Here is an 11,921-nt window from a genome sequence, read left to right as displayed (position 1 = left end):
TTCCTTCCGTAGACTGTTGTGAAAAGGACTGGAAATAAATATTCTAAAATCAAAGTGCATCTGGGAAGTAGGGCATGCCTGTTTATTTGGATTAAGATGACCCTGCTCATCTCAATAGAGGTAAAGTGTAATTCACCTCGACATATGTCCATCTGAGTGTCACAATTTTTGCACATATCTGGAGAAGCGCTTTTCAAATTGTGATGGGGGTGGTGGAGTATGTTACTGACATACTTGATAGTTTTGTTAATGTATTAATATTAATACAAACAGTAGGTATTTTTGTTTATATACCCCTATTTTGAAGTATATGCCGTTACTTTTGGTTACATCTTCATTCAATTTAAACTCACACACCTGTCTTATTTTCTTGCTGCTTACGGAATCACTTGTATTTTTACTTTTTTATGATCTTTAAAATGGGAGAGGAGCTGTAAAAAAATGGCATGATTATAAAAAAGTACACAGTCAGAGAAAAAAGCAAAAGGCTTTGAGTATTTGCCATCCTCCAGTGGGTTAGCTGACAACTCTAATGCTCACAAGATATGTATCTGCACATTATTCCTGCTGCCTTTTAGAGTGCTTAGCTTCCCCCACAGCTCCCATGCTTGAATCTTTGATGCTTAGATAAAAGGGAAAACAACCTAATATGATCACTGATGCATCTGTGGATCAGCACAGGACTCAATTTGGTGGCCAATGTTGCTAGATCAGCAGCATCATTATACTTTGTCACAGAACACAAGCAGTGGATATGCCGTAAGCAAGGGAGTTACCGTATATTGTACAGATATTTTCACAACTAACAATTACATTAAAATAAGTAAAATCAATTGCCAAACCTGCCAAAAATTGATTGAAAGTTGTTTATTTGTATTCCTCTTTTACTGCATGGTCACAGACACTTTGATTGCAATACTGTTTATGAAGACATACATCGGTGCTTGAGTTGGCAGCAGTGTGGAGTAGTGGTTAGGGCTCTGGACTCTTGACCGGAGGGTCGTGAGTTCAGTCCCCGGTCAGGGACACTGCTGCTGTACCCTTGAGCAAGGTACTTTACCTAGATTGCTCCAGTACAAACCCAACTGTATAAATGGGTAATTGTATGTAAAAAATAATGTGATATCTTGTAACAATTGTAAGTCCCCCTGGATAAGGGCGTCTGCTAAGAAATAATAATTTGGAAAGGTTTTTGGTTTGACGAGGAATGGAGGTGGTCTGTTCAGTCCTCCTTTGTGGTAAGCAGGTTGTAGCTTCATCCTCTGCTTAAACAATTGAGGAAGAATTGGTATTTCCCCTGTTAACCAGTGGCGTGCAGTCAGGACCTTCACTATTATAAAACATTTTCTTTCGGAAAAAAATAAGGTATATAAATGATGGACTTTGACTAAATGTTTTTGGTTTCTTTTTAAAAACTCAATCATTCATCCTTGACCATGACACGCTTGAGTGACTATTACTGAAGCATATACACTTAATCACCTAATTAGTGACACAGTTGATTGGACACTGGATATGGAGTGATTTCAGCTGTTAAGTTTCTTTTGATGCTCAGTATAAATTCCAAAAGAAGGACAGTGCACCCTATAGTTTTTTGCCAGACAACAGAGAGAGAGAGGGAGAGAGGGAGAGGGCTGTCCTGGTGAACCTGCATCCTAATGTTTTTGTATGTCAGCACAGCTTCAGTTCATCTCAAAGATTTCTGCACATCAGTGTAGGCAGAGAAGGCTTGTTCCTTCATCCATTTTGATAGTCTGTGTGTTGTATACATGACTTGCAATTCACTGCAGATTTTCATTACATGAGAGAAGCCGTTATTTACTTCAAATAACAGATACTTTCACATGTATTAAGAATGTGTCATAACCAAGACGTTTAAGAACACATTTATTGCCACTCTCACCACTTTCGGTATCCCTTATGTTACCTTTTGTATTTTTGTTTTGTCTCAGATAATGAACACTTTACTGCTGCTTCCTAGTACCTGTTCAATTCCTGTGATGTTCAAAGCAACAACTCACATAGAAACTAGACCATTGGACAGAAAATGACTTGAAGCACAGGACATGACTAAGTACTAGGAAGCAACAGCAACTTAAAATGCTTTTGTATTTTAAAACATTTCTGTGATGTCACCCTCTGATCTTTTGATTGATTAATTTTATGAATCTTCTAACTAAAAGTGACTGTACACAGGTCCTTACCTTCACAGACACCTTGTGTACCTGCCTCGCTTGTTAAATTATGACCAGGTGTATTAGCTTAACTGATTGCCAGTCAATCGGTGTTCTTGGATAGCTACGGCATTCTGGGAGATGTAGTTGTACACTCCTCATTTAAATAGCAAGAACTACATTTATGTTTTTTCCACCCACATTTTTTTAATGTCCACCTTACATTCCAGGGTAAAGACTGCACAATATTCCTATCTGTCTGCCTTCTACAATGTTACCCCATATTCTACCACAAAATGAATTTCTTCTGGACAGGGTCAGGAACAACAGCAATTTCACCAACACTAAATAAATCTCCATCACTTACATGGAAGTTAGATTTAAACTTAGCTTTTGCATTTCTTTCCTGGATTTGTTCAAACAAGCTTACAGCCCAATTATATTTTGAATGAATATTTCTCGAATACCGATTGCAGATTAAATATTTATGTTTTCATCTGTTTTAGGTTTGGCAAAACAATCAATAACTTTACTCTCCGTTCCCAGTTCACATTCCTTTGTTTTATGTCTAACATAGTTCTCACTACTATCTTCACTTACAACAGACACTTTTGTCTGTGTAAGTGGGATTTTAAACTCAAACTCCAAGGAACATGACAACATTCCCACAATATGAGAGACAAACATTTTAAGTACTTGAACTAAGCATAACGCAAAAACCCAATCCAATTACCAAATTAACAATCAATTAAATATTGTTATCAAACTAGTATCAATTAGGAAGAAATGTTTTAAGTGACATAAACAACTCAAAGTGTTGAAATCAGTAAAAAAATAATCCACACTTTCTCATGCCTAATGACACTCAAAATAGTAAATTATTTTTACTGATTCAACACTTATCATTGTTTATCCCTTACATATCCCAAGAGTTCAGCGCAAGAAAAAAGGTTGACTAATGACAATGCTGATAAAGGTAAAAACATGGATTTAAAAATCTTGGTTTTACACCTTTAAAGCAATAACCACACTTCCAACAAACAGGTTTGAATTCGTATGTGTTATTACAATTGTAGAAGATTATTATTGATATAATCATAAAAAAATTAAAACAGGCCTTACCTCTACAGATCTCTTAAATCTTTTAAAACTACAAACCTGTATACAGAACTGGGAAAGATAACAAAATTGCATATCACTCTAATAATGCAGGAAAGAGAATTCCACTGAAAACAGCACACCAATAAAGTAAACTTCAGTACTTCCATATTAATTCCTGCTCATGTTTATTTCGTTTTCATTTTATGAAACTGGTATTGTACTCAGTGCTGTATCCTCTTAAAACCTGTTTTAAAATACTGTTACAAAAATACTGTTAATAAGATGGATTATGTGAAGTTTAAAGGTAAGCTGTATTTATCTAGGTTTTTACTCCAATGTACAATTTACTCATTTTTTGTATCATAAGAAGAGTTAAAAATGAGAAGGCGGCCATTGGGTCGATTTATTCTTGTCTGTTTCTCAAAGGAGAATATACAAAACACTGTTAATGTTACATACCTAGTAGGGGTGGTACTGAGAAGTCAATGAATAAAAAAGTGACAGACAGCCTCAGAAACTGGTAGTTCACTAATCACACCCTTCAATTTCAGTGCAGCAGCAGCAGCTACAATTATAAGGTTTAAACTAGTAGTGAACCAGCAATGTCAGCATTTTAATTGTAATCAACCGTTTTTAAGTATACTGCACAAACAGTAAAGTGTTACACAATAATAGGGTCACAAAGAGAGCAGCATGATTTACTAATTTATTAAATTTAAAAAAAAAATTGAAGTCCACTATTCGACTTTTTTTGTGTATGTGAATATGCGTGTATTTTTCTTAATAAAAGGATGTAAACTGTATGTCATTCTTTATCTGACTGTCTGTGATTCACATGTGAGGTCCTGGCAGTAAAAATATACAGCAAACAACTGATGCAGATTTTACTTTGCACTTTTAATAGAAGAATAATTATATATCTTTGCTGACAAAATGCATTAACGTACAGGACACATTATGAAACATTAAATATCTGACAAATACAGAACATGACTGTACTTTAAATGTTATTACAGATGACAAATGTAATATCAACAAAAGTGTAATGTGAACAATAAAACATCATAGTAGGGCTTAGACTGAGAAAGTTTACTGCTGTAGGATAGTAACTGCAAGTGTGTGAAATGCCTTTGTATCCAGTAAATCATAGATTTGTAATGTCTATAAGGATTTGAATCTCCTGAAGTAAATCTCAAGACAGTCATTGTTTAAAGCAACCATTTTCAAAGTGAAGCAAAATCCATTAGGCCTCACAGAAGCTCATTCTGTGAAATTCACATCATCGTAAAACAAGACAAGATACATTACAGACCTTTATTTTAACACAATCCATAAACGACTAAAGTTTGAAGATGACATTCAACTTTTTATTTCTATTCTGTTGTTAATAAAACTAGACTTACCAGTGGCGGATCAAAAAACAGTCACTGATTAAACGATTCAAATAGGGGCCTTTGAGAAGTAAGGTTATGAAAAACAAGATATCTAACCATTGCATGAGATCTCCAATGCATATCATTCTCATTAAAAGTATGTAACAGCCTAATTTGAATAGCTGTGGTATTTAGGTCTGTTTATATCAACTAGATCCCTGCAATATGTTTGTCACTTTCATTTCAACCACTTGCACCAATACATTTTCAGCATGTTCTGTTCATAATCTGCATCAAAACAGGAAACCCTTCTTCATGCGCACTACTGGCTGCAGTTCGTTAGTTTTAAGTGTATGTGAGCTCAGTTTCCATTGTTTATGGAACAGTTACTTGTCTGTTTGAACCTTTTGGTCAACAGCCATGTGCTGTGGTAAACCAGAAAGCACATGCAGACAGCCATGGTGCTTTACCAGACTGCTATTGTACTGGGATCTTCTAAGGGATTCATTCAGGGTGGTTGTCTTTCATTAGGATGCCCATGTATTTATTGGTGAGGAAGTCGCAGGTTGGGATGCTGCTCACAGCCTGGTGGATGTTCATCGCTGTTATCTTTCTAGGAATTCTGCATAGGAAAGCAAAAGTTTAAACAAATATCCAATCAATAGGTTGAAACATTTCTTGAAAGGCTTTGGCTGCAGTTGACAAACTCCTAACACCAGCGCTGTAATACGAATACTGGATATTTTTTGCACCAGTACTGCAAAATACCAAACACACTGTACTATTCTGCAATTTAATTACCCAGGGGACTATCACTGTACTGAAAGAGTGATCTCTTTTTAGTTTATTGATGATCCATTGCTTTCGTTGGTTGATTAGTTTGGTATGAAGGCTGCAAAATAGTTTTAAAGACCTATCGACTCCACTCTGATGAAACCCCACATTGTGTATTTCCATGTTAAATTACTTGGGTACAAAGACCACTTTTAGACAACATTGAGCCAAATTGGCATAATAGATAATTGCTGTACTGCACAACTACATTTGATACCAGTACATTGTTTTACTGTTTACTACACAACTGCCACGGTGTATACAGGCCCATGGAATCATTCCTTGTAAAAATCATCAAACTGTGTAATTTTTTAAGTCAATGTCTGGGTGTGTTTAGTGGGTCCACAGAGAAACCATAGCACACAGAATTGCAGATCTCCAGAACCCACAATCTCCAAGTTTTGGCTAAAAATGCAACACTGGACAACAATTAGAAGGTGAGTTGTAAGCAAGCTATAGATTTCATTCTGGGTCCACAATCAGCTCTGTAGCTCAACAAAAGCTATAAATGAAAAGTTGTTCAAGGTTTAGCAAAAACAATGTTACCTCATATCTTAGGAAAGTCCCGGGAGCAAAAAAATGATACGGACCAGTTTAAAAATACCACCAACTATACATTTACACTGCTTTCATGTAATTCGGAAGTGGTGGCATTTTTACTCCATGATCTGAATACCATGATCTGAATACCATTTCCTAATAAACTGAAATGTAGTTAAATATGGTCCCTGGTTTCTGCGTGTAGCTAGAAACTTCAGAATCCCTTGCTTGAAACAGTCCCTATAATGCATAGATTTACGCTGTCACCATTGCATTGATTTCTCTTTATGCAACCAATGCATTAGTATACAAAGGTACTGATTCTACAAGGGTATACCCCCCCCCAAGTTTGTTTCTAAATAATGTTTCAGTCTTGCATGAAGATAAGCAGTTGATGAATGTCATGTACCTGTTCTGGGGGGACCTCGGAAAGGCAACAGCCAACGCTTCTCGTAAAATCTCAGTTGCAAACTGTTCAGTTGCCTACAGAAAAAAAAAAGTATTTTTATTAACAAAGGAACTTTTTGAATATAACATTTGTAACACATAAAATGTACATACATTAATGTTATAATCACTTAGATTATCTATGGTTGTAACATTTGGTCTCATTTGTCAACAGGAGAAATCTGTAAGATCCAGATTTGCTATGGTTTGCACACAAGTAACCAGATATCAAGAGTTTAATTAGATTCACTGCTAGTGATGTGAGCAGGGGTTGAACTGGTTAGCTTGTCTATTGTAATCTCCAGTTGTGTTGCTGTTTTGCAACAAGGCTCTTGCTCTGAAATCTGGACTGTTACATTACACTGTCAGCACTACCAAGAGACACACTCATATTTCAAAATGATGGATTTATTTTAGCAGAGTCACTTAAAACACTCTGATGTCAGTCTGGCCAACTTCTGGGCCATTTTTCACAATAACGGCTGTTCCTCTGGCAGCTTACCTTAAAGATCATATCTTCTACTGCCGGCCCGTAAACCTTCCTCTCCAGTTCTACTGGCTGGAATGAAATCCCAATCTGCAAAAACAACAAGTAGCATCTGAGTAACATGCACCAGTATCAGAAAAAAGCAGGAAAAAGTAGATCACTACAAAAATTTAAATTAAAAACCGAACCTTTGTTTCAGAGGATGCTGGGATTGATTTGGTATTGAAGATCTAATAAATCCATTATATGCTTTTTTTGTTTTGACAATGGCATTTAAAATAGGAGCTTCTGGAGTTTGAGTCCTCAAATTGCTAATCCTTACAATGTCTCATTTATACAGATATCAGGAGAACCTTGTGAAGGAGATACTTCTTTTTTTAACTATTATACTGGTCAACAAACAATTCAATTACTGATAAAAAAAATTATACTAAAAAAATGATCCTGTTTGTCCAGTCTCAGTTTATAATTAAACAATACGTGAGACCTAGTGATACTGAGTAAGTTATGTCTAAAATAAAGATGATCTCATGGGACCACTCGATCTTCTGCTAGGAAGAAGTGACAGTGCCAGCATCAGAAGAAGCCCATTGAAACTGAGAAGAATATTTTACCTGCTGGGCGGCATCTCGCACAAACTCCGTGGCGGGCGAGGGGCCCAGGTAAAACCTGACCTCCTCGTCCTCGTCCTCCTTCTCCTGTTTGATCTGGATCTTGACGGGCTCCTTCACACCGACAATGTCCACCACCTCCTCCTCGCTCTCTGGCTTGGTCTTCAGCAACCCCTGCAGCTCCAGCAGTCTCTGACATAGCTCCTCCGCTTGCAAGTACGTGACAGGGCACTCTGCAGTGGAGACAGGAGGGTCCTGTGCACCTTGCAATAAGATCTACAGCAGGGAGCCACACAGTCAAGACAGGTGGGTCAACTGTGCACCTTGCAATAAGATCTACAGCAGGGAGCCACACAGTGGAGTCTGGAGGGTCAACTGTGCACCTTGAAATGACATCTAGAGCAGGGATCAACATTGCAGAACCCCTTTCTCAGAACTGCTGAACAGTACTGTAAATAGTTTATTAAAAGAGACATGACGTATGATTTTTAAGGGAACCTCTGCAATAGATGTCTTTTTCCAATAAAACATCTACGCATTGTATATACTGAAATTACACCCCAGCTACTGTATGCCCTTCACTATATATTATTGGCATGTAATCTATAAAGAATTGTGAGGGTCTGGAACCAACTCCCCAGTAATGTTGCTGAAGCTGACACCCTGGGATCCTTCAAGAAGCTGCTTGATGAGATTCTGGGATCAATAAGCTACTAACAACCAAACGAGCAAGATGGGACGAATGGCCTCCTCTCGTTTGTAAACTTTCTTATGTTCTTATGTTCTTATAAAAGCCTTACCGTGGTCATACTGTATCAAAAAAAGTTTATAAATTAAGTATTTGAGAACAGTTGAGGTAAAAACAGTCGAATAGGCCAACTAGTCACCATTTAACACTGTTGTTTTTGCACTATATTTTAAAACAAATTGGAATTTTTAAAAACTATTTATTAATGCTCTAAGATGTCATTTAAATGTTAATAAATCGCAACCGCAACTGCACTTCGGTCCATCTGAACCTGCATGCTTCACAATTAAAGATTGGACATTCTAAATTGGGGAGAAAACCTGGGGTAAAAGAATTGTGAACATTAAATAAAAACAAAATAAAAATAACAGAAAGTACAGTATGGAAACACTGTAAGATTACCATTTTCAATGGTGTTGAAACATATTTGCATAGGGAGATAGTAAAATAAAACAACACAAAAAAATATGTAGATATGTATGTTAAAAAACGTTGCATAAAAGCATTAAGAAGACTCTAGGGGTGAAATAATCAATCTCCTGACTCTACTTCATGTCATGCCTCATAACACCTTTACGGGTGTGATTTATCTTATGTCTTCTCTCAACGTTTAAGCGGTGGATTTAAGTATTTTTTTTATATTTAGAAATAGGTCCTGGTAGCTACAGCTAATCATAAAAACTCATTTGTATCATGAATAAAAGTATTAGTTCAAAATACATCAACTTATTTTACACAATAAGCCAGATTCCCCAAGTATTTTCATCAGTGCACCTAGTTTATTTCTATTTTTAATAAAATTGGTATTTTTTAGAAAATAATAGTTCACTAGAGTAAATGCTGAGTGAACTAGGCCCTCTATGTATTATCAGCTACAATACAGTGTCTTTCCACATTTTAAACTACATGGAGTAATGACCTACAAATAGGAACTGCTAGACATTATCCACATCTGAAAAAAAAAGATTCCCCTGTAGAAAGATTCAAAAGTTAGAGAAAACTGATACCATGTCATAGTTGAGTGGATTCAACTTAAAATAAAAAGCAACAGTGCTTACTTAATAAGTTCAATTGATGCCTCTGTGCCTTGTTCTACTTTCACTGCAGTGCTGCTGGTCGCTGAGGGCACTGCGCTGCTGCTCAGCCCCACAACACCAGGTTCAGACTTCACTGCAGAGTAAAAGTAAACAATCCAAAAGGCTACTTCATACTTCTCTCTTCACCTGCAACAGTCCTCCACCTGCATTGCCGTGCTGTTGTTGTATTCTAGCATTTTACATTCCAATACAGTGCACTGAATTAGGGTTAGAACAATGGTTATGATTTTAACTAAGGTTTATTCAAGCTCAAAGAGTCCAAATTCTGGGGAGGTGTTTCTTCCTTGCTAAAGATGTGTAACTAGTGTAACTAGAGCTAAGTCTGAAGCTTGCAAAAATGTTTGTAACTTTAGTATGATTTGAAAGCTTGGTTTCAGTGCTTTTCAGCAACACTGAATTGTTGAGCCATTGATGTTATGGGGTTTAGCAACCCCCTTTGGTCCACTTGAGTTGGAATGACCCTGTAATTGTGCTGTCTTTGTTCAGTCATAAATATTCAACCACATTTCTATACAAATGCCATTCCGTGATGACTTTACACTAAAATGGGGACAAAAGATGTTAAATAAGATTGAAGATAATGATCCTCTACAGAAATTAGGATAATAAATTAAGCAGGCTGCTTCAACATAAATTCACAATGAATTCTAACCTGCTTTAAATTGACAAGCAATTCTGCAGTAAATAAACCTGTAGAAAAGACATATTGCTTTTTAATAATTCCATTTTAAAATTATTTCAGACAGTGGAGCTCATGGCATGGAAGGCATTGTGACCTGTTTTAGAGCCTTCATTGCAATTTTGATGTTAATTCTGAACTTGGTGCAACTCATGTCAAGCTCAATGAAAGTTCAATGCAGATTTAGAGAATAATAATAACTCAATATGGGAGCAACAGATCCCAGATCTCAATGATGGCAAACACCATAAGGGGAATGTAAATTGATATCCCATGCACAGCTGCAGACACTAATGAGGCTAGTTTGTGACATAGGAATCCCCTTCATGATCTGTTTGAAAAGCCACAACTGACCCAGATAAAATAAACAAGTCACAACTGGATGGACAATAAGGGTGCATGAATGGTGTAACTTGGAAACATAAATACATAGAAATCATCATGTAATTTTTTGTTTGTTGCTATTCTTTAATAAATAAAAAACACGTGTTTCAGTGCTGTAGAGACGTTCTATGTCGTTATCCATTAGTGCTTCAGCTTTATTTGGATGATTGCCTTTACCTTGTTTTAATTTCCCGTTCCTCTGAGATACGAATGTACCACCTTTACATCATTTTTTTTTTTTTTTTTACGTATTCTCATTTTGTTTATCATTGATGAACATTTCTGGTAAATAAAGATTGGTAACCTTGCGCAGTGGATGTGGTCGGTGTGGATGGGACAGTGCTGCTGGTGATCAAGCTGGTTGCTGTAGATAGTCCACTTCCTACTGCAGCTGGTGTGAATTTACTGGTCGATTGGGACTGGACCACTATTGAAAACACCAGGAGCAAAGACCTGAACATTTCAAACATAGCATTTATTTAACAAGGGGATATCTAAGATGCTGTTATATTAGGTGAAAGAGGCATATATTTTTAGTTGCCACCAAAGATATGATTTGTTTGCACAAAAAAGGGTAAACAATTAACACATAACAAAAATCTATGCCTACTTTTGTTTTGTTTTTTTACAAATGTGACCTAATGTGACCTTCTTTAATTGTTTCAGTAGTATCCACTTTAAAGTAGTCTTAGCTATAACTAAAACATATTTGTAACTGTATACTTGTAGTAGCATGATGTTTTTTAAATGCTAGATTGTGTTGATGAATATTGCTGGCCAGGCAAATGCCAATGCAGAATATCATAATGCATTATTATTATTATTTATTCCTTATCCAGGACGACTTACAATTGTTACAAGATATCACATTATTTTTACATACAATTACATTATTTTTTGCACATTATTTTTACATACAATTACCCATTTATACAGTTGGGTTTTTACTGGAGCAATCTAGGTAAAGCATCTTGCTCAAGGGTACAGCAGCAGTGTCCCCACCGGGGGATTGAACCCATGACCCTCCGGTCAAGAGTCCAGAGCCCTAACCACTATTCCACACTGCTGCCCTTGTGCATAGCAAATCAAGCCATCCAAGGCTTGTCTATGTAGTTTATTTCATCCACAACACATCCATATTAAATACAAAATAGTGCTGAATTTAGAAATACTTAAATAAATTCAATGCCAAACATTTGGACTGGAAGCCTTATTCAATGTCTTCAAAACCTGAGTTTTAATAGACATAGGGCTCTATGTGTCATTGATTTTTCTTTCATATCTTGACTTTTCATAGGTTTCTGTGACTTCGTAGACCTACCCGCGATGTATTAAAGTCATTTTCACTCCCGTAACTTAGTTTCATCCCTGCTATGGTAGTTCAGTTATGACTGTTCGTTTCAAACTACTTTTGTATGCAAATATATGAATCTCATTATAATATCG

General features: G+C 36.4%; 1 pseudogene; it reads right to left on the bottom strand.

Annotated features, from left to right (window-relative positions):
- Window positions 1-3,670: 3,670 nt before the first annotated feature.
- The window catches only part of LOC117416764 (YEATS domain-containing protein 2-like), a 64,570-nt pseudogene continuing 56,319 nt past the window's right edge, over window positions 3,671-11,921 (bottom strand).

The sequence above is a fragment of the Acipenser ruthenus genome, chromosome 12 (genome assembly GCF_902713425.1).
Source record: "Acipenser ruthenus chromosome 12, fAciRut3.2 maternal haplotype, whole genome shotgun sequence".
NCBI lineage: Eukaryota > Metazoa > Chordata > Actinopteri > Acipenseriformes > Acipenseridae > Acipenser > Acipenser ruthenus.
Note: the sequence above shows the minus strand (reverse complement) of the source record. Positions and strands in the feature narration are given on the sequence as shown.